The 23,390-nt window shown below is 43.7% G+C and overlaps 1 protein-coding gene across 4 annotated transcripts in view; it reads left to right on the forward strand.

Annotated features, from left to right (window-relative positions):
* The window catches only part of PKNOX2 (PBX/knotted 1 homeobox 2), a 417,302-nt gene that overhangs the window by 92,203 nt on the left and 301,709 nt on the right, over window positions 1-23,390 (forward strand). For 3 of the 4 annotated variants that reach the window (XM_060268541.1, XM_060268540.1, XM_060268542.1), the window contains one exon: window positions 1,302-1,369. The exons of the other annotated variant lie outside the window; for it this stretch is intronic. The gene's annotated coding sequence lies outside the window, so the exon portion shown is untranslated. The remainder of the gene's footprint in view (window positions 1-1,301; window positions 1,370-23,390) is intronic. 4 annotated transcript variants of the gene reach the window in all.

The raw sequence follows: 23,390 nt of genomic DNA on the forward strand, positions 1-23,390 counted from the left end.
TTTGGTAGAACCCATACTCCAAGTTCAAGTTCTTCATCCAGGGCAGTTTGCCTTGCAATCTTAAGAAATTTGAGCTTTCTGGCTGAGGGAAAGGGTTTCGTTGGCCCCAGCCTTAGCATTCTCTGTGCTGTACCACATTTCCTCGTCATCGAAAGGTGGAAACTCTAATGGTGTAAATGGTAGAAACCTTTCCATGCTAAATTCAAGTCATAAAGACCAAAATCCACTGCAGCAAACATGGCTATAAAACTATTTTTTTTACTTTCAAAGCTATTGGGACAGGAACTGAAACATGAAATGTAAAGAACAAATGCACTTTGTTTTCATAATAACAGAACACATTTTCTTTATTTTTTTGATAACAGCTGCAGTTTCAAGCTGAAATTCTTCTTCTTGTAAATGGAGAGAAAATGGCCATATATCTTACTTTATATTTCTAGTGTCTGGGCTGAGATGAAGGCAGCAGCCTGGGGTGGAGCCAGGAGCTATGGGATCAGGCCATAGTCAGGGCTGGGTTGGCCATTTGCACATTTCCAAAAAAAGAGGGAATGCATCGCCAAAAGAGGACAAAAGATAAAACAGAATTTGTCTCATGTCTGTTCAGATACCCTGGTCCCAGACCACTTGTGGACCATAGAGAAATAAATGGTTCTGTGGTGGTACTCATCTTAATGGGAGTCAATAGCAAGGTTATTGTACAGTGGTACCTTCAGGTTACAAACTCCACTAACTCGGAAGTAGTTGCTTCGGGTTGCGAACTTTGCCCCAGGATGAGAACAGAAATCGCATGCCAGCGGCACAGCGGCAGTGGGAGGCCCCATTAGAGAAAGCATGCCTCAGGTTAAGAACGGTTTCGAGTTAAGAACAGACCTCTGGAACGAACTAAGTTCATAACCCGAGGTACCACTATTGGGTTTCCTTAACTTTGTAAATCCATCCAAATAACTCTTGTTCAGAACTTTTCAACCAATTGAAGACCTATTTATACTGCAAGGCCAATATTTTAGTGCTTTAAAATATATTTTTTGCTTGATGTTTCATACTGGTTTTACACTGTTTTTTTAGAAAGAGAGAGAGAGAAAAAAAAGAGAGAGAGAGAAAGTTGCCCAGATTGACTGGATAGAAATGCAATGAATATTTGAAAAAATAATCAATATTCATTGGGACTTGTAATTGAAAATTTAGCAAACTGATGTAGAAATGTGGGACACCAAGCTGCAGACTAAAAACATGAGAAACACAGAAACCACAATGGACGAATTTGTCCATCCCTTACACAATATATTTTATTATTTTAATAGGTACCTTCTGGAATTGGATCCTGAGCTGTCTGCCTTTGCAGCTGATCTGTTCCAAAGTTTGCTGAATGGTAAGTAACCCGATTGGCATTTTATCCTGCATTTGACAGAGGTTACAGGGCCCATAAGGAGGCACCCACAATGTTGTAGTTGGTGTTCTGGAAACTTACTGAAATAATACACCCCAATTCGATGAAAAAGGAATGTGATGCATTTTAACTAGTCTTCATTGAGTCTGTGTTACAGCCAACAATGTTTTCTGTGTGCAGTTAGTTCCCATCATTCCTGACCTGAGGGTGATGGAGTTGTGATTCAGGAACACCTGGAGAGCTATGGGTTATCCACTCCTGATGTACAACAATTATCTGGAAAGGTTGGTGCACATATTGGAGTATAATGTTTGCAGGCACCCTGTCCCTTGCCCTCCTTTGTTTAAATGGAGAGATGGACTATGGCTTTTATGCCCATGATTTTCCTGGACTCAGTGTTTCCTGAATAAGTGTGTATAGCAGAGTCTGGTGGGGAGGGTCACCCACTTCTCTATCTCTTTCCCCTTCTCCACACCCAGTAGGCTCTTGGGAGAGGGAAAGTTGGCTGTTGCCAAAGGTCTGGACAGATCACTTGCAGAGGGCTTTTGAAATTAGGCTGAGAGCCCCAGGGCCACGGACTGCCTGCTTGAGTTGCCTGTAATTGATTTTGGTGCTCATTATACTGTTAATGCCATTTATCGTCTGTTAGCTTATGGTGAAAGTTCTGTGCATTTGGCAGAGCTTACAGAAGCATTGAGACTTTGCCAGTTCTCTTGGTTGAGCAAAGCCAGTTCTGCCTCTATTCTTGGTCCCTTTGCTTCCTCTTCCCATCAGTGATTGATTTACACAGAAAACTAGCTTAGCCAGGAGAACCGTAGATTTGTCTAGCTGGAAACGACATGAGAGGCAACCAAGCTGATCAGCTAAAGTATTAAACTGAAGTGAGGACCTGCCATTGCTTGAGTAAACCAATCAATCTGTATAGCAAAAGCATGTGCTCTGTGATTTATTTATTTTTTGCAGCATGGGGTGGATGGGGAGATAATTGGAGGGAAATGAATAACATAAAACAAGTATTAGCTGCTTGAGAATAACAGTGGGAGAGGACTATTGCACTCATCTTGTGCTTGCTTGGTTCCCATTGGCATCTGTTTGGCACTGGATACAGGATGCTAGACTAGGTGGGTCTTTGGCCTGATCCAGGAGGATTTTTATATTGTTAAATTATGTGTCAATAAGTAAAGGGATTAAGGAAAACCTGTGCCTGTACTGTGAACCCAGTCAGGGACTATAATCCTCCCTAGATTTTGTAGAGGCCAGGGTTGTCTGTTTGGTTGAGATTAAAACCACCCAGGGTTGTCTGTTTGGTTGAGATTAAAACCACCCAAAATTGATAAATGGAGCTGAAGGAATGGAGTGGATAAGAGAAATGAGGAATGAGTGAAGAAACAGCAGGCTGAGAGAAGGATGGGTTGAGGAGACTGACTGCCAGGAGCTGCCAGGGCTAAAACTGAGAACCTGGGAGCCAATTGGAGCATCTTCCCAGGCAGTGAAGTACTGTCAGTGTCTGGGCTGGCACTGCCCAGCTAAGGTGTCCATTGGGCCTTCCTGGACAGGAGGAGCTATAAAGGACTTCCTGTTTGGACTAAGACCTTGCCGGAGAAACAAAGACCTTCATGGCTCTGATGTGTTCCTTGCCTCTGACCCCTTGCTTAGATCCTTGGCTCTCACTCCTTGTGGTTGTCTTCAGAGATGAAGTAAGCAAATGTCTTCTTCCTCACCTCCAGTGGCAGAGCTTCATGCTCCGGCACTGGGGGGTGGAGAGCAGGCGGGACAGGACTGGCGCACTTCCTGGGGGCATGGTGTGCTGCCCACAGGGGCATGGCATACATCCTGGGGGTGTGGCGCACCGTCTGCAGGGGCGTGGCACACATCCTGGGGCCATGGAGTGCCACGTGGAGTGCCTGTGGCGCCCAGTGCGGGCAGGGGGTCAGCTGCGATGGCACTCCACCGGGATCGCACTGCCGGGGGTGGTGCACTCCCCCCGCACTCCTCTTCATTCGCCAGTGCCCACCTCATACCTAAAAGAACTCCTTCGGACCCTACAATCGGCAGGTGAGACCTTGCCCAGTTGGCATTGTGCCCTTTTCTGTGGTGGTTCCCTGCTTGTACAGTGCCCTCCCTAGTGAGGTGCAGCGGTCTCCCTCATTATAGACTTTCAGGAGAAACATTCCTGTTTATGCGGGTATTTGGTGGCTGACAAAACATTGTTCCCAGCAACCCAGATATCCCTGGTGGGGATAAGCTTTTTAAAAGAACGCTTTAACATTTTTGTAGATTATTTTTAATGTTTTATCACTGCTGTGTCTTCTGCCCTGGGCTCCTTTGGGTGAAAGGGCAGGATATAAATCACACAAATCAATAAATAGTACCTCCATTCCAGGAAAAGCATTGTCTCCATCAGGCTGCTGTTTAAATGGGCAACTCTAGAGGTGGTGGGGAGGTATTCAAGATGGTGGCAGAGGCCGATGCTTAAGAGGAGAGCTCTGCTGTGAAGAATGGAGGGAGTGTCGTTGTTGCTTACAGCCTTTGGGACAACATAGAGGGTGGGAGGGAAGACTTTATTTTTCCATCTAGAAACTGTTTGCTTTACCTCCAACGATGGCAATTCTAGAACTGAAGAGTGGTGGCTGGGCTTGGATTTTACATATTGAATGGAACCCAGCAGCCAATTCTTTGACTGCAGGCTTCTGGCGCCATTTTAGCAATGCTCTGGCTCCTAACTAATCTACACGTACATGTGATTAATTGTTATCAGCGGATATCATCACTCCCGTGTAAAAATAGACTGTGATGACTATTTGAATAAATCATAAGAACAGCTAACCTGATACCACACAGCATCATGCAGTTGGCTGAGCAAAGCACGTTCTCATCCTTGACCTCGTTTGGCTTGCAGAGATCAGTGTTTGCCTATGGGAGCTGGTGATTTAAAGTTTTGGCTGATGCAGACCTGCTTTTCGCACAGGGAGCCTATTTCACCACCCATTTCCATGCCTCATCCCCACTGTACGATCCAAACTAAGACATATCTCTTCACTTATCTGAATGCAGAGTGAGATCACATTGAGTCTTTTCCCATTATCTGTGACTTTTCAGTTGTTTTATATGAATGCTAGAGATCGAGATGAAATTTGCTTTGGCCACTAAATTCAGATTTGGAGTTGGCAGGGCATGGTGGGGGAGGGATGCAGGCGAGTCAAGGAAGAGAGAAATCCAGGAATATTGAGGGGGAGGGATTCTAGGAATTGAGGGTAGGGGTTCAGAAAAAGCAGTGGAAGCCCAGCAGACCCCACAACCTCCCTCACACTGTCTTACTTGGAATGATGCTGTTCTCTTGACCTATTATTGTTCCAAAGAACAAAGTGTGAAGGTAAAAAAAGGTAAGTCCAGTCAAAGGTGACTATGGGGTGTCCCTCATCTCGCTTTCAGGCTGAGGGAGCCAGCATTTGTCCACAGACAGCTTTCCGGGTCATGTGGCCAGCATGACTAGACTGCTTCTGGTGCAATGGGACACCGTGACGGAAACCAGAGCGCACGGAAATGACATTTACCTTCCCGCCGCAGCGGTACCTATTTATCTACTTGCACTGGGTGCTTTTGAACTGCTAGGTTGGCAGGAGCTGGGACAGAGCAACGGGCGCTCATCCCATCGAGGGGATTCGAACCGCCAACCTTCCAATCAGCAAGCTCAAGAGGCTCAGTGGTTTAGTCCACAGCAGCACACACGTCCCTGTGAACGAGACCTGTTGTTGTTTAGTCGTTTAGTCGTGTCCGACTCTTCGTGACCCCATGGACCATAGCACGCCAGGCACTCCTGTCTTGCACTGCCTCCCGCAGTTTGGTCAAACTCATGTGAACGAGACCTAGGAATGGCAATTTCCCATTGCTGACAAGGAGTCCCGGGCAGTGGGATGTTCCTGTGGCACTAATGTTGTTACCCGAGTTTTATTTGCATTTTTAAATGGTTTATGTTTCGACATGGTTAACGCCCATGCTGTTTAACAATATGGAGGTAACAGAAGTACTCTTATGAATGAATACATAGATAAATAAATCTGCTTGCTCAGCAGAGGACCCCAATAAACAGCCGGATACTTCTTGAATGATAAACAAGATGCCTGCATGATGTAGGATTCTGGCCATGATCATAAAAACATAGAGTTGGAAGGGACCCTCGAAAATCATCTAGTCCAATCCCCTGCAATTCAGGAATATGCAGCTGTCCTGTATGGGGATCGAACCTGCAACCTTGGTGTTATCAGCATCATGCTGTAACCAACTGAGCTAAAAAGCAATGGTCTTCAGCATCTGCAAGGCTGTGACGCTTTTCCGGAGCTTTCTGTTTTTATTCCGGAGGCAATAGATGTGTGTGATAGAAGAACCAATGTATTGAGAGAGAGAATCCTTTCTTCTTCCTTCTTTCCCGAAAGGCATTGATACCCTTTCTGTTTGCGTGTATCTTCCTGCTTTTCTTTGTTCTTTGTTCTTGATCAGGGTAAACTGGGAGCACATTTCTCTGCAAGCTTTGAAAGCCAGGCCCCCGCAGCCCACCCCTTTGCAATAACAGCTCCATAAGCTTGATCAGCTGTTTGCAAACTCCGCCTGTCACGTTCTGCAATTTTATGAACCCATGAATCTGACCCTTTGATCATCTCCATGGAGCGCAGATGCCAAAGGTCAGGACAGCCTTAAAGATGGACAAAAGGCTTTGAGGCTGGCCAAGGACTGTGTGAGGGGGTCAGAGTAATGAGAAGAACCTTGCCTTTCTGTTCTTTCTTGTAGTGTGTTTTGGAAATGACTCCTTTGCCTGCGCATCTCTGTGCATTACGAGTGTGGATGGTGAGAAATTTGATTCAGTTTGCATTTAAAGGGAACTTCCCAAATTCACATTTTCTGAAACAATATGTGGATTGTCTTCAGAGATTTGCACTTATTCAAGTTTTGCAATCCAGTTCTCCAGCCAAGCAAAGTGTACAAAAGGCATAAACTATGGTGAAATGTGCATATAGTAGTGAAAGTAACACAGAAAAATGCATTGTAATAGAGGAAATTTCTTTGCAAAAGTTTGTATATTAGGCAGAATTACATAGCAAAGTGTGTATACCTGAATAAATTTGCACAAAAATGCTGACAAATTTTCATGTGGACTTATAAAAAAAAACCTGCAAATTTATGTGGAGAACCGAACTTCAGAGTGGAAAAAATCAAAGAAAGAAACCAAAATTGACAGATTCCTAATTCCTAATTATGCAGGGAAGCCACTAAACCCCCTTGCCTCTTGCACACAAATGCAATGAGCTTCAGGCATGTTAGACACACCCTAGGGTAACCAATCTCACTTGGAAACTCTTGAGTTCAATATGAAAATGGATGGTGCTTTGAAAATAAGAATGGATGAATCTCTGTAAGGAGCTGGAGTCAGGGACAGGTCAGCAATAAAACACCCAGTGTCAGTGAAGTTAACTCTTTAGTCAAAGAAACAAAAAAGAACTCAGTCCTAGTAGTCACAGCAACCCTTCCCAGTAGGTCTTGCCTCAGGGAGACAGTTGCAAGGACTGAAGGTGCATGCCTTCCCACAGTTGCCTAAACCTTCTACTCCCTTGGTTCCTTCCCCTGTAGCCTAAGGCTCTGTTGTCTTGTCTCTCTTTGCTCTGCCCTCTTCATTCCTCTCTATGTTCTGGAAGACCGAGGTGGGAGGCAAACTGGTCACAACAGAAGCAGGGACTCCTTGGCTTCGTCAGCAGCTTGCCTCCACTCTGTCTCTTGATCCTCCTCTGCTTCTGCACTGCTCTCTGCCGCAGCCTCTTCCTGCTCACTAAACCCTGTTAGCTCTTCAGTTTCCCACACCTCCACCTCCCAGTCCCCCCTCTTCTCCCTCTGACCACTCATGGTCGCCCCACCATCAATCCTCTGGCTCTGAGCCTTCTTCTCTTGGGGGTTTCCCAGCTGGTACCTTCTGCCACTCCTCTGCATTCAGCCAGTCCATGACATTCTGTCAATTTCTGTGTTTTTCATTTTTCCAGCTTATGTTCAGTTCTCCACAATTCTTCATCGGATTCATTGGTACTTTAGAGCAAATTTTTTTCCAGATATATACACTTTTTTGGTAAGCAGTTTCTCTAATATGATGCCTTTTCCTGTGCTGTTTTCACTAGTTACACATTTTCATGTACATCCCCCCCCCCAAAAAAACCAGTCATTTGCAGACACGTTATTTGATGGGAGAACTGTATGGGAACAAAAGTGAGAATTTTCAAAGGATAGCTGTGTTTTGGTTTGTGTATTGTTTCACAAACTGCACATTAGGAGCCTGAGGATGAAAATGTGAATTGCACTGAATTATCTCTCGTATCCCTGATTAAAAGCCTCAGGCAAATCCTCAGTAGGAATGTGATCTTTTTGGTTATTCTGCAGATATGAACGGAAAGCTACGGAAGAAAAGGCAACAGTAGAACAAGTGGCTTCACAAGACCTAGACAGTGGTCCCATTCCCGCCCCAGTGCAAATTTATGTAGCTGACAGCAGTTAGGGGACCATAGGACTAGCAACAGAATGTCACATTGCAAAATGAAAAAGGCTACCTTGTGCACAATCTGACACTCTTCCCCCATCCGTTCCCTCTGGTCCCCACACTGAAATTTAAAGCCACTAAGACAAAAGGCAGCCTGGCTGATGTAGGAAGGCTTGTGACCATGGAATCTGGGAACAGCAGGACAGCCTGAGGGCTGTAAAGTGTGAGGTTGCCTTGATTTCCACCCTGTTTTTGTTTCCTCACACGAGTCATCCTTCAGTTGCTACCTCAGCTCTCAAGCCTCCTACAGGATTTCCCTTTTCGATCTCAAAAGTGCACGCATCTGCCTGCAGCGATGAACCTTGGCTGCCTCGTTTTTTCCCATACCGCCACAGTGAGGAGGATCTGTCAATAGAACCCGTGTGAAAGGCAGGTGATGAGTACCAAGGAGAAACACTTGTGCTTACCTGGACTTTGGGAGAGGGGTAGTGGTGCTATTTATTTGCCATTCAAAGCATTTCTGCCCCCCTCTTGAGCTCCCAACAGCGGCTTGCAAAGATCAGTAATGATCTTTGCCCCAAGCTTAAATTCTAAATGGCGGGGCACAAAAATGATCGGCATTAGGAAGGAGGAGGAGAGCAAACTCGCAAAGTTCTTATCACGATGAGTTGGAATGGAAAACAGTTCAAGGAGAAGCAGGAGGCAAACATCTCTCCACTTGGGTGGCCCTGCTTCTCTTTGCTCTTGCTGCTGTTGCCTGATGGAGGGTGGAGCCTAATGGCAACTTAGCTTATTTAGGAGGAAGAGTGAGACAAGAAGTTTAACAAACAAACAAACAAACAAACAAACAAACAAACAAACAAACAAACTTTGGCATTGGGTTCTCAGTGCTGCTGCTGCTGCTGGCCTTGCACCCCTTTCCCTTTCCTTCTCTCTGTTTCCAAAGCATGCATCCCCTATGCTCACTTTGTGACGAAGTGAAGGCACATTTATTTATCTGAGTAGTCTTTTTGCCTCGATATCACCTTGTCCCATAGGTGTCCATCTGACCACTTCAGTCTGTGGAGCTTGCACTTTTAAAAGTGTCATGTAATGTTTGCTCTGCATTTGCAAGGAGCCAGTATCTTAGTGTGGGCAGCAGCCGGTGTATTGACATTAGGTGGTTCCCTCGCTAGATTCCTGCAGAAACTTATTTTAATTTCAGCAAGCCTAGTGAGATGTGTGACTCGGTTATCTTTTGTTTTATTTTGCTTTAATGGTTTTGCTGATACCTGTGTCTCATTGATGCATAAACTTTTTGAGCTACAAGGGGGGTGGTCATGTTTTTTGCCCCAGGACTCCAGAGGGGTGCCATAGCCTGTGTGTGTGTGTGTGTGTGTACACGAATGCACATGTTGGGGGTACCAAACTGGGTCTTTGACTGGCCTAGTTTTGCCCCTGCAAAGCTTGGCGATTCCTCTGACTAAGTAATCTATAACTTTTTTTCTAAAGAAATAAGTAATTAATAATGAATTTGAAACAGAGGGCCTTGTTCCTCCTTATGGATGTGTATCATTATTATTTTTAAAGTGATTCCTTATCTTTTGAGAGAGTCCATGCACATTACTTATTCAGATATACATGCAAGTGTTCTTGGGTGTTTTTTTTTAATGCATATCTTAATATCTAAAGTTGAACGAGATGAACCCCATGTTTGAATCACAAGGATCATATAGGGATGCTCATTAGAGAGCCAAGACAAGTTGCCATATGGGGCCAAAGATTGGCTTGTTGCCAAGTCACATGTGGAGTGGCCCAGAGAAACATCAAGCACAGTCTAGAGCAGGAGTGGGGAACCCTTGGCCTTCCAGATCTTAGCATAGATTAAAAATAAATAAATTGCAGATAATAATAATAATAATAATAATAATAATAATAATAATTTATTATTTTTCCTTTTTAAAAAATAAAATATCTTTATTGAGATTTTAAAATAAGACATATACAACAGCAATAACAGAAAAAACAAAAAACAACAACATACATATATAATGGAAAAAAAGAATAGATAAATAAAGTAAAAAGAAGACTAAACAAACAGACAAACAAACTAAACAATAATAGAAAAATTGAACTCAAATCTTAATATAACATAACATAACCTGATATAATAATAATTTATTATTTATATCCTGCCCATCTGGCTGGGCCTCCCCAGCCACTCTGGGCGGCTTCCAACAGAAAAATAAAATAAAAAAATTGATTAAACATTAAAAGCCTCCCTAAACAGGGCTGCCTTCAGGTGTCCTCTAAAAGTCTGGTAGTTATTTTTCTCTTTGACATCTGGTGGGAGGGCGTTCCACAGGACGGGTGCCACTACCGAGAAGGCCCTCTGCCTGGTTCCCTGTAACTTGGCTTCTCGCAGCGAGGGAACTGCCAGAAGGCCCTCGGCACTGGATCTCAGTGTCCGGGCAGAGCGATGGAGGTGGAGACGCTCTTTCAGGTATACTGGACCGAGGCAGTTTAGGGCTTTAAAGGTCAGCACCAACACTTTGAATTGTGCTCGGAAACGTACTGGGAGCCAATGCAGGTCTTGAAGTGGAAATAGAATGGAACAGTCTTATGAATGAACACAAACAAAAGTGTCCTGGAGTCAAAATAGATTCATCCACCCCACTCCTTCTTGCAATGCCCTTTGCTTGGAGTGGAATTTGCCAGTCTAGTAAGCTCCCATGCTTACCCATTCACTTTGTCCCTTTCAAAAAATTCATCTCCCCATCTGTATCTCCCCCTTGAGCTAGTCATACCTTTTCCATTCCTCTTCTTCTGCCTGAGTTAATAATCTTTGCTGAGTTTTCTGAGTCAATAGGCCAGCCCAATAAAAGACAGGAAACTTGAAAAATCTTTGACATTTAAGGCTTTCTTTCATTTAATGTTACCCTTATAGGTTTTTTCTCCTCCTCTTGGGGGCTCTTGTGTGATGATCTGCTTCCATTTGGATGCTGAAATTTTCAGTGCAATTGCTTTAAAATAAGAAATCTATTTTGATGCATTTTCATATGCTTCAGTGGTAAGCATCTGCTGGATTTAATATAAATTAAAAACCCTCTGAAAGGAGGTCCCTGATCTGGTCATGGTTTATTTATTGTCTCTGGTTAAATTGCATTCCACCTATCTACTAAGAAAGGTATTGGGAACCCATGGCTTGCAAATGTCATTGAACAACAACTGCCACCAACCCCTTCAGACATCTTTTTGAAGCACACAGTCTGTGTAGAGCTGTCCATCCAAATATGCATTGTCTCATTCTGCAATCTTCAAGTAAGCCTTGATTTCCTCCCTTCATGCACATAATCCATCTTTCCCAACTGGCTCTTTGACTGGGTCATCCGTACCAAGGGTTGAAGGAAGCATAGGGCTTCTGGCACAAGGAACAATCTCCCTGGGATGTTGAATTGCAGCCTCTTCACATCCACAAAAGGCTAGGCTTCCATTTGGCAATAACAGACTGGCAGTGGATGGAACGAGGCTAGGCTAAATAGCCCCCTTTCATGTTGAATTCTTGGGTACCATGTTTTCCATACTGGAAGCGATGTTCTCAAATGTCATCAAACAACAGAGAGTGCTGCAGATCCATCTGTTTTTCTTTGAATTTGCTCACATGTTGAGTTCCACAACAGCTAGCTAGGAGTATTACATACCTATTTTGATTTCATATTAATTGCACGATAAGTAAAACTCGCAATATTACATTCTCCCATCTGTGATCATTTAAAATCCATATTTCATCCACTTTGGATTTTTTTTGGAGCTGAAAGATTCTAAAAGAATAAGCATGATGTCATTATTCATAAACCTTCCTCTGTGCTACATTTCTGCTGTTCATCCATACTTTGGGAAATGTTTCCTGTATAACCCTTAGTTTGCAATTATATCTGAAATAAGGAGGGGTTGCTCCCAGGATGTGGATCAACATGGAATTAGGAAATAGGAATTAAGCTGAAAACCCTCCATGAAATGAAACCCTTCCTTTCTGGTTATAGTTTGGAGAGCTATGATATAAAAGCAAAGCTGGGGGACATTGCCCTTACTCTGAGCTGGCTTTGTGACACCATACCACAGCCTTCTTCAACTGGCTACATTTATTTATTCCTCACATATAGATGCTGCTAAAGGCTAAGGCAGTAAGCGGCTTGCAAAATAACAATATGTATCTATAGCAAACATGGAAACTTAAAAACTACAATATAACACAAACTGCAATGCAGTTACAGATAGGTAGACGTGTTGGTCTGCCATAGTCGAAACAAAATTTAAAAAATCCTTCCAGTAGCACCTTAGAGACCAACTAAGTTTGTCACTGGTATGAGCTTTCGTGTGCATGCACACTTCTTCAGACGCAATGCAGTGTGAAAGAGCCAAATTTACAAAGACATCGCACCACCTTTTCAAAACATATGAAGAGTCTGAGATCCTTTCTTGCCAAAGCACATCCTGACTCGTAATATACAACACTCATTCCACATCCACATCATATACAAATTCTGTTTTACATCTACGCAAATACTACAGTACTTACTACTCATCCAATACCCCTCACCTTGTTCTGCTCCCAAACACCCAACGTATCAACCTACACACAAACACCTCATCAACCCAATCACTCAAAAATCTCCCTCTTAATCACCAAACTGCTATCACCTGCCAAACACATGGTGCTGTGATGTCATCATGCAGGCTGTTTGATTCCTGATTAGCTGGGTCCTGTATCCAGCAATGAGTACCTTATTTGAAGCAGAAGAAAATTGCACAGAGCAATTGCTGAGAGAGCTAAGAGAAAGGAGAGAAGCGAGGTGAAAGGGCTAAGGCCTGGAGGTTCTTTCAGTGAACATTTTGGGACCTCCAAAATGGCCCTTTCAACCCCGAGCGGTCCTTGATTAAAATTTGGCACAGCCTTACATGGAACACTTTTCTCAAGTTAAATTCAACAAGGGTTATAAGAATTTCTCATTCAGTCTATTTTTTCCCTCAGGTGTGTACATAATAAACTGGACAATCCCCCCACAAATCTTTAATGCCAATAGATATATGCCGTATGTTGATCTCAGGATTCCCATGGGCATCTGGTTGGCCAGTATGAAAACAGAATGCTGGATTAAATGAACCGTTGGCCTGATCCGGCAGGACTCTTCCAATGTTTCTATGAAGTGAGATACAGCTTAAAGAAATAAAATTCTAATTTCAAATGTAATCTTCAAACCTGCATTCTGTCCAGTCTCATTTCTGTGTTGAGGTTATAAAATAAACACAGTTGTCTGTGGCACTTTAACATATACTTCAATCCTAAATGTAGATTGTTGATACAGGCCATTAGTATCCTTGACTGATCTGATGGCCTGAGGCTTTTTTCTCTCCTCAGTGCATTAAGTATTATAACTGACACCAATTTAACTCATACTGCTTTGTGAAGGGAGGCCATTCTGTTTCACTCTTTTTGCCCTGAGGCATTTGTGTAGCTTAGGGAAAAATGAGTTAGTTGCCACCTTTTCCATAACAAATAATAATAATAATAATAATAATAATAATAATAATAATAATAATAATAATAAAGTAGGCTACCAGGCATCGAAAACAAAGAATCTGCAAAATGAATAAAGTATTTCTGACAGTAAGAGCTGTTCGACAATGGAACAGTCTCTCTCGGGAAGTTGTGGTCTCTCCTTCCTTGAAGGTTTTTAAAGCTGAGGTTGGATAGCCATCTGTCATGGATGCTTTAGCCAAGATTCCTGCATTGCAGGGGGGGTTGAACTAGATGACATTTGGGGTCCCTTCCAACTCTGCAGTTCTACGGTTGCATGAAATAGTTGCTCAGACCAGTAGTTCTCGGTTGAGAATTAAGGCCTACTTACACCGTCAGTTACTCTGGGATAACAATCCTAAATGGTCTCTTGTGTGTTCAAGGATGAGTCAGAGGCAAAGGGGCTTTGAGAGATATGCAATCCATAACAAGATTAGGGGTTCTTGACTCAATTCTATTTTTTTGTCACTAGGTATGCCATCATGTAAACTAAAGTCTAACCTGTCACTCTCCAGATGTTATTGGACTCCAACTCCTATCAACCCTAGCCACTATGGCCAACAGTCAGGGGTAATGGGAGATGTAGTCAAGCCACATCTGGAGAGTCACAGTTTAGCCACCCTGACATAAACAGTAGGCAGAGTTGCTTGTGGTGCATCACATCATTACATTGTCTTTCGAACTTAAAGACGATAGTGTGATCTTAATGTGTTTTTATGGCATGGTGAAGGACAAAGAATGGAGCTGTATCTTGGACATTTATGCAGCTCTGGTCCAGCATGCTTAGATACAGTTCATAAACCAAAGAGAACAGTTCTCCCTCGAGTTTGGCAGGAAAGTTCCAGGAACTATGTGAATTTGTGTGTGTGCAGGCATGTGTGTACGCAATTGCTAGCTAGAGTTCCAGCAGAGCCCTCTTTACAGGAGGTCTATGGGGGCTTAATTGGGATGGATTTTGTTTTAATTACTTGGTGTGTGAGAGAGGGGGGGAGGGGGGAGAGAAGTTACGTCTCAGACATCAGGTCTCACTTGAGTTCCTCTTCCAAGGAGGCCAGTTACTGTGGAAAATGAGAATTAATGTGCTGAACTCTTTTAAAGCCCCAGAGTTTACTTGCTGGCGGTGCAGACCCCAGTCTCTCTCAAACACATGAACGTCAAACAGGAGTTGGCTTTTGTTTTAGTGGAGGACTTCCTGACAAAACTTGCCAGTGAGTGCCTTCCAGCATCTCACAGGTGGAAACAGGAAGATGCTTGCACTGTCTGCTAAAGATCACACTCTAAGCCCCTCTCCCACACACACACACACACACACACACACACACACAGTGTGTTGCTAAAAAATCTGCTAGGTGTGCATTACTTGAACCTGTACTAGTGGTACTAAGCCTCTGGACAAAGCTGCATTGTTGTTGTAAGCCACTCAGAGCCTGACCTGCAGCTTTCAATGTTGGGCTGCCATAAGCCATTCTCTCTCAGTCACCATTCATTCCAGCCTGCAGTATGGGCAGAACTGGATTTGAAATTTGCATTAGCAGGGTTATTAATATTTTTAATTCATAATGAAGAATTGGAATGTGTGGAAGATCTTCTCTTCGGAGCTATTTGTTTCGGTGAGGTTAGAGGAGGAAGGGCATGCTAGTACCCATTCTCGCCTATGTGGAATTTTAGGATTTCTTCATGGGTTTCCTGTGGGCAGCTCCCACTTCAGTCCTCAGGGATATTTTAAAAAGTAGCTTAGAATCATAGAATCATAGAGTTGGAGGGACCACAAGGGCCATCCAGTCCAACCCCTGCCAAGCAGGAAACACCATCAAAGCATTCTTGACATATGCCTGTCAAGCTTCTGCTTAAAGACCTCCAAAGAAGGAGACTCCACCACACTTCTCAGTGTGAAACAGGGAATGTCCTATCTAGGCAATGATGGTTTTCTCTACCCTCGTTATATCTATGTGTGTCTACTCCATCCTCTTGCTCGTTTCAATTGGAGGAGAAATGGATCAAAGAACAACAGATAAAGAGGGTTTTAACTCCCCCTCTTTCACTTTCTTTACTCCTCCTCCTGTGCTCCTAGCTTTCTCTCTGCTAGCCTGCCTACCAGATGTTTGGTAGTGTTTGGGAACCCCTTGGTCTGCTACAGCTATGCTCCCTGCTTTACCAGCTACTTCCATTCCCCCTTCCCCCTGGTTATTTCCCCCCAAACTATTCAGTCTTCCACACCCACTGAGCATGCTCAGTCCTCACCAGGCTTTAATTTGTTCCATCCATCCCGCAAATCAGGGATATTTCCCTGAAGGTTTGCTTTTATGCTTCTGCAAACCATGCCTGCTGACACCTCCCTGTTAGGTGTGGATGTGCAGTTTCAGCTTCATAAATATCAGCACTCAACCTTAAACTTAGCAGTGATTCAATAATATGCTATCATAATATGCTATAGCATTTTACGGAATGTCAAATGACAGGCTGTAAACTTCATGGTATTCTGGCACTATAGCAGAGGTATGCAAACTAGTGTCCTCCAGATGTTGTTGGACTCCATCTCCCATCAGCCCCAGGGATTATGGAAGTTGTAGTTCAGCAACATATGGAAGGCACCAGGTTGGATGCTCCTTTACTAGGGTTCATTACTAAATTCACACGGTTGGCGCTGTGGTCTAAACCACTGAGCCTCTTGGGCTTGCCGATCGGAAGGTTGGCGGTTCGAATCCCTGCGACGGGGTGAGCTCCCGTTGCTCTGTCCCAGCTCCTGCCAACCTAGCAGTATGAAAGCACACCAGGGCAAGTAGATAAATAGGTACCGCTGCGGCAGGAAGGTGAACGGCATTTCCATGCCCTCTGGTTTCCATCACAGTGTTCCGTCGTGCCAGAATCAGTTTATTCATGCTGGCCACATGACCCGGAAAGCTGTCTGTGGACAAATGCTGGCTCTCTCAGCCTGAAAGTGAGATGATCGCCTTTGACTAGACTTAACCGTCCAGGGGTCCTTGACCTTTTACCTTACTAGGATTCACCTAGCAAAAGAGGCTAGGACAAATATCATAGCAGAAGAGAGCCAGCTTGTAGGCACCAAAGCCATGCACAGGAGACTACAGTATAAATCAAAGGAACTTGAAAGGAAGTAGGATGTAGACCTTTGTTCCCTTTAAAGAGGCCAGTGTTAAGCTAGCTCTATAGGGAATTGGACATTCAGAATAAAATTTCACTTTGTGCCTAGATGTTTCCCATAGTTGACCTTCTTTAATTTCGGTGACACTTCAGTATGTAACAGAACAGTTCCATTGTGCAGTCAGGCGGAGTCCCCCAAAACGCCGGGCAGACCCCGAACAGAATAACGACACAGGACCGCGTTTTGATGGGATTAAAATTGGCCACAACTTTATTAATACTTCAGATGTAGGGAGACCTTGGCGCAGGCATTGGGCGTATATACCTCCCAGCCCCCAGCCTGGGGTGGGGTGATTTCCAGGGCTGTTCCAGCATGTGTGGGGGTTGGGCTAACTCTGGAGAACATATGTTCAAGCAGATAGCCCGCCCCCCTTGATCGCAGCCGCTGGAGGGGAGGGCAATGATGGCCTATGTGTTTGGTCAATGCCCCCCCTGCCCCATTTACAGGAACCCTGTTATTGCCGCCGCAATGGGGTGGGGTCACTGCCCCACGCCCCACCCATTTATGTAAATGACAAAGGATTACGCCCAAGGCTTGCATCTGCCAAGTTGTGACGAATTGCTACGGGAAAGGCGAAAGCTGCCAATGCAGGGAAATTCCTTTCCAGCCCTTCAACAGCAGCCTTGTCGTAGCAGCGCCTGCGTGCGTGTACGCCTGTGGAAGGAAATAACCTGTAATGCAAATATTAAGTTAAGGAGTGGAGCAGGCAACCCCAAACTGTGGCCCTCCAGATGTTTTGGCCTACGACTCCCATGATCCCTAGCTAACAGGACCAGTGGCCAGGGAAGATGGGAATTGTAGTCCAAAACATCTGGAGGGCCGAAGTTTGGGGATGCCTGGAGTGGAGGGTGGGAAAGCTCTGAACGCGTCGGCTGCTTCCCACGAATGGCTCACCTTCCAGTGTGTGCAAGGTAAGGTTACCTGTTCCTACCTGGCCAACTCCCCCAGCACGCCTCCCTGAGCTGGATTGGACAGCTAACTGAGTGGGCAGAGAACACCAGGATCCAGCCCAGGTAGGCAGTGCTGGTCTCCAAACTTCCAGGGCTGCCTCAAGGATCTCAGGGGGCTGCGCGCGACTGCGCAAAATGCCCCCCCCCTTTATGTGGGGAAACGGCCATTGTGTTTCTCCTGCTTTTAAGACAGCTATATAGGTAGTGTAGTATAATATAAGAAATAATTATATGGTGCTTTATATGATTTGCAGTCCTTGGACCAGTCTTCATTACTCCTGGCTTAAAATTACCTATTTGCAGTTTTAATAATGCAGTGTCATAGCTGCATTGTCCAGCAAATCTTTGCAGAACAGTATTTGACTTGCATTCCTAGGGAAGCAAATCCAAATATTACAGATACAACATCAAGGTAGAATATTTAGGCATTCAAAAAAACTGAGCAGGGACAATGTTCTCTTTTAGCGTGACTGTATGGTTGATGCGTGACAATCCCGACTGTCATTTTTTGTGTTATTCTTTGTTATTGATTTCATCTGAAGGTCCCCAAGACAGCAGCTATATAAATAGCAACCTACACTTAAGAGGAATTGTTATTTTTCCTCCTCTTTATGAAATCCATATTAATGCTACAGTTTAATAGGTGCTTAGAATCTGAGTAATTAATGTGAAATATCATAGCCCGCAGCATCTCACAGATGAAAAGAAGGATGCTCTTATGTACTTGTAATACCTCTGTTTTCACACCAAGAATTTGCTGCCGGAGAGCTGCTCCCTAGCCTCACAATTACACATTACTGAAGGCACTTTGCCTGCTATATCTTGTGCTCGTTTATTTTGCAATAGCCCTCCCTGTGCTGATTTTAAGAGCCGAGAGGGCTTTGTTCTTTTGGTTCAAAGATCTGCCGGGGAAGAAAAAGACTTGATTGACCTACAAAACAGCATCAGCAGTTCAGATTGAACCCTTACCTGCTGCCTGTGTCTAAAATGCCAAGCTGTGAATTGCATGTGGTGCCTTAATATTCACATGCATGCATTTGCATTGTGGCTGTGGCATTTAGTTGATTAATCAATTGAAAACATTAGAAAAGTTGTCCCTAATCAATTAGTTAATGACTTTTGATCCCCCCAATTGTTTTTGGTAAGTTATTCTTAAGATGGGTATTTACTAAATAACTTCAGATGGCTTTTAATATCTTAGAAGAGACATTCTCTCTTGTGTGCAATAGCAAGCACATCAGTCAAAGAACAAAAGAAGTTTGATTTCTTCTTTTTCTTTAGAGCCATAGGGTAGGGATGAATCAGTCTGTTTCCAGTACAGCTTGTGCATTAGTCTGTGTTGTTGTTGTTGTTGTTGTTGTTGTTGTTGTTGTTGTTGTTGTTGTTGTTGTTTTAAAAAAAACTATCAAAAATCATTTTCAAAAACATATTTAAACATGTGGTTTATTTCAGTGTACACATTTCTAAATGCATTTTATCCTAAAATACACATTTTCTATTGCATTTTCCTATGCTTTTTGAGCTGTGAAGTATATTGCAAAACTTGGAGAAGTGTGAAATCCAGGGATAATTATGTGGTGATTTGTGCATTAGTCTGGGAGGTGTGAATTAGGTTGGTTCACTTACATGCAAACTGAAGGAAATTCTCTTAGATCTTTACATACCTGTACAGTGCTGAATCCAAATTTGTGCATGCAAAAGGCCCCTCACCGAATAGAGTATTTCCACCCCATCTGCCTATGTAGTTTCCTGTACTGTGACTAAAAAGTAAGGCTCTGCATTGGCTCCAGCTGGATGCTGGATCCTGAACTGAATTGGGCTCATTAAGATCAACCCAGGATCTGGCCAGAGTGGGTTGAGGCAGACCCAGATCACCTCAGGTTAGATCAGGTCTATCCAAGGCTGTCAAAAGAGGGTTAGTTGGGTGGTGAAGAGACGGTGGGTGACACTCATGCAGACTGTCTGCATTTGTCTTCTTCTCAAACCCTTCCTAACAGCATGTTGAATCAAACACTGCATGAGTGTCAGGAGTGAGCCAGCAGTAAATCACACAGTGCATGTTGGAGTTAACTCTTTATTAGCCCAAACTTGAAATGCACAGTCTGGGTGGAGTGTCAGGTCTAATGAGCACAACAACGTACCTCTGGTAGGTCTTGCCCCCATGAAGCAGTTGTTGAGAATGAAGTCATTGCCTCTTCCAGGGTTTCTCTCCCCCACACCACAAGCAATCAGAGACTGTGTCTGTGTGCAGCCAATCTCTCTCCTGCCCTTTTCATGCCTCTTCTGGTTCTAGGAGACCAGAGAACAGGGAAGCTTGTCACTCTTCATCAGTCTGACTCATGTCTGGCTCTTGGCCTCCCTGCTTCAGCTTCAGCTTCTGCTTCTGCTTCTGGACCTCTCTCTGCCACAGAGTCTCCCTGCTCACTAAGCCCTGTTCCAACACCTCCTTTTTCCATTCTTCTGTCTCTTCTCCCTGTGTCCACTCATTGTTGTCCCACCACCGGTCCCTGGGCTCTGAGCACTCTTCCCTTAGTGATTCCCCAGCTGGTTCCACCCACAAAGTCCAACCCATCCATGACAATAAGGCCCCTGATTCAGGGCCTGGATCCAGGATCAGATCAGAGGGGCCCTGCAAAGCCATTCCAAAAAGCCTCTCTGGCGGGTTGAGCGACTGCTGCACATTGTTGGCAGTGATGCAAGTGGAGGCTGTGGATGGAATGGCCCAAACTGGGCAGAGCTGGATCCAATACACTGTTGCTTTTAATCTTATTCAATTGTATTCTGATTTGATCACATTTTATTTATTCATCTTGCTTTAATTTAATCAACTATAGAGCAGCTTCTTGGGTGGCTTCTGCGATTTTAAAGTTCCGCGTTTTGGTTTTCTGAGTTTATTGTATTCAGAATTCTCTGCCTGTTAAAGAAGGGCAGCTTATATACTGACTGACTAGATAAATAAAAGTTCATATGATTAATTAAGGAAGATTAATTGGTTGACAGTCCTAATTTACATGTGTGTCCACCAGGGAGAATAAGGCGTGATTCATCTGCCTCCTGTTTGACTTTCTAAAAAGATGTCAGTAGCGCATTCAGGGAATTTCAGACTCTGGCCTCTGTGGTGTTATGGGGGGTGCTATTCAAATGGGAATGTATTAAGCCAGTTCTGCTGCATTTTCAGGGTGTGTATATGGTTCTCTCCTCCTCATTCTGTTGAGTGGGGCTCTGTACTTCTGTCTTGATGATGCCAATATAAATCATTTCCTGAATCTTTCCAAAAGGCAAAACAGGAGATATTCCTGGGACAGATTCATAGGGAAACAAACGCAAGGTCCAGATTATTTGTCCATCTTGAATCCTGTTGTCTTCCCGCTGCTCCCAATTGTCCATTTTTGTTCTCATTTTTCCAATTCAGCCCTCCTCATTTCTGCGGCTATTTGTGATTTGATTTGGTTTTGTTTTTTAATCTCATGATAATTTATCAGTATTTTGGTGCATTTTTCTTCTTTGCAATTTTGCCTACCCTGTTTCTCATATTTTAAGACATACCCATAAAATAAGCCATAGCAGGATTTTTAAGCATTCAAGGAATATAAGCCATACCCCGAAAATAAGACATAGTGATAGGCACAGCAGCAATGCCGGCCGCGGCAGGAGGAGGAGGAAAAAAATAAGACATCCCTTGAAAATAAGCCATAGTGTGTTTTTTGAGGAAAAAATAAATATAAGACGTGTCTTATAATATGAGAAACACGGTAATAGGCACATGTTTGCAGAACAGCTTTCCCCTAATGCATCTTTGCCTGCTATTTTCACTAATACATGCATTTTTAAAGCACGCTGTATTAATTATTTAATTATTTGTTCCCTTTATATACCACCCTTCATTTAAAAAACAAACAAACACAGGGCGGCTTACATCACAGAACATAACAAATAATATAGGTCAATTCATAATTATATACATACAAATACAGTATAAAACACATACTCTCCAACATTTCTCCAATGAAAATAGGGACGTTCTAGTCTTTAATAATATTTTTGCTATTTATGCCTCGCCCATCTGACGGTTGCCCCAGCCACTCTGGGCGGCTTCCAACTTATATTAAACCATAATAGAACATTAAATATTAAAAAACTTCCCTATACTTCAGATTGCTTGGGGATTGGATCAGCACCCTGCAACATTTCACTGATGAAAATAGGGACGACCTAAGGAAAAGTGGGACATTCTGGGATCAAATCACAAACCAGGACGGTTTTTGTAAATCGGGGACTGTCCCTGGAAAATAGGGACCCTTCGAGGGTCTGAAACACAGCGTCTCACAGCATGTTATTACATATGTATCCCAGGTGCAACCGTAAAACTTAATACATACCTAAGGGCAACAGCCTAAAAAATAAGGGAAGATAAAATCAGCAGCAGGGTCTCTAAAGTTCAAAAACACTGCACCATTACAGCAATCTTCTTTCTATTCAAAAGAACATCTTAATCACCACCACCACAGAAAATGATAGAACCTCCCAGCTCTTATCTGGGAGCTTTCCTTTCTTCTCCCACTGTCTCCCAGTCTCTCACTCTGGGAGATTTTAACATTCAGGGTCCTTCTGCCATACATCTGCCATTTTCATGCGTCTGTGGACCTTGACTGCCAGTGACTTCACAGAAGGGGAGACACCAAAGGCGTAATCCCCATGGTGTCTCCTCTCTCTCTCTCTCTCTCTCTCTCTCTCTCTCTCTCTCTCTCTCTCTCTCTCTCTCTCTTCTTTCTCAAGGTGAGTCCCATGGGCGTTGACCCATCACTGCTCAGCCTAGTGCCTGAAGCATGCCTGACTTGCCCCTCCCCATCCTGAAACACACACTCAGGGTGGGTAGAGTCCAGCTTGCCTGCTTCTATGAAGCAGCAGCAACAGCAGGTAAATAAAGCTCACCAGCAAATTAAATAAATCACCAGGAAATTAGTGCTTTAAAAAAATCAGCAAACTCTCTTAGAGAGTATATTCCTCACCAGAGTCTGTAATACCAAAATAAACAATAATGGCAACAGGAGACATCCCTGTCTTGTCCCTTTTGTGATTTTACAGTTTTCCGATATTACATTGTTCACTATCAACATAGCCTGCTGGTCTGTATAAATTGCACCAATTCCCCTTTGGAATTATTCTCCAAAATTCAACACCTCCATAGTTTTTTCCATAAAGGTCCATGGCACATTATCAAAGGCCTTTTCTGCATCTACAAACACTAATGCCGCTTGCTTTTCATTCCTGACTTCCAGATATTCTAGTATATCAATTATACTCCTTTCCTTGATAACCTGCCTGTTGGCACCTCTGTCATTGCTGCCAATGGAGTTTTTTTTTGCCACTGCCCACAGCGTGCTCAGCATCATCTGTCCCCTCAAGATGGGCATAGGTGCAGCCATCCCAAATCTGCACATCGGTAGCCAGCTCACACTGCCTGAAGCATCAAATTGCTGGCAAGTTGGTCCAAAGAAAAGTCTTTATGCCACTTATATGTATGTTAGAACACTTTTGCTCTAGAAGGGCATTGCAAAGTTTGGAGAAGTTTCATTTTCTCAGGATGGGTTTCTCTTGGTTCGTGAATTGCTTTGGAAAGTACAAAAGGATCCCCTTTGAATGTGAACATAATTCCCCCCCTAACCCTAGTAGACAGACCCACGGAAAAAAAACAGGCAGGAGCAATTTTAAAGGGATGCACATGATGCCTAGGTAATAAAGTGGAACCTTTTTTTGCTCCTCTTTCATAACAGTAATACAAACAGCAGCTTGCAATACGGAGCAGACACTCCTGTTCT

Source organism: Zootoca vivipara, chromosome 15 (genome assembly GCF_963506605.1).
Source record: "Zootoca vivipara chromosome 15, rZooViv1.1, whole genome shotgun sequence".
Classification (NCBI taxonomy): Eukaryota; Metazoa; Chordata; class Lepidosauria; order Squamata; family Lacertidae; genus Zootoca; species Zootoca vivipara.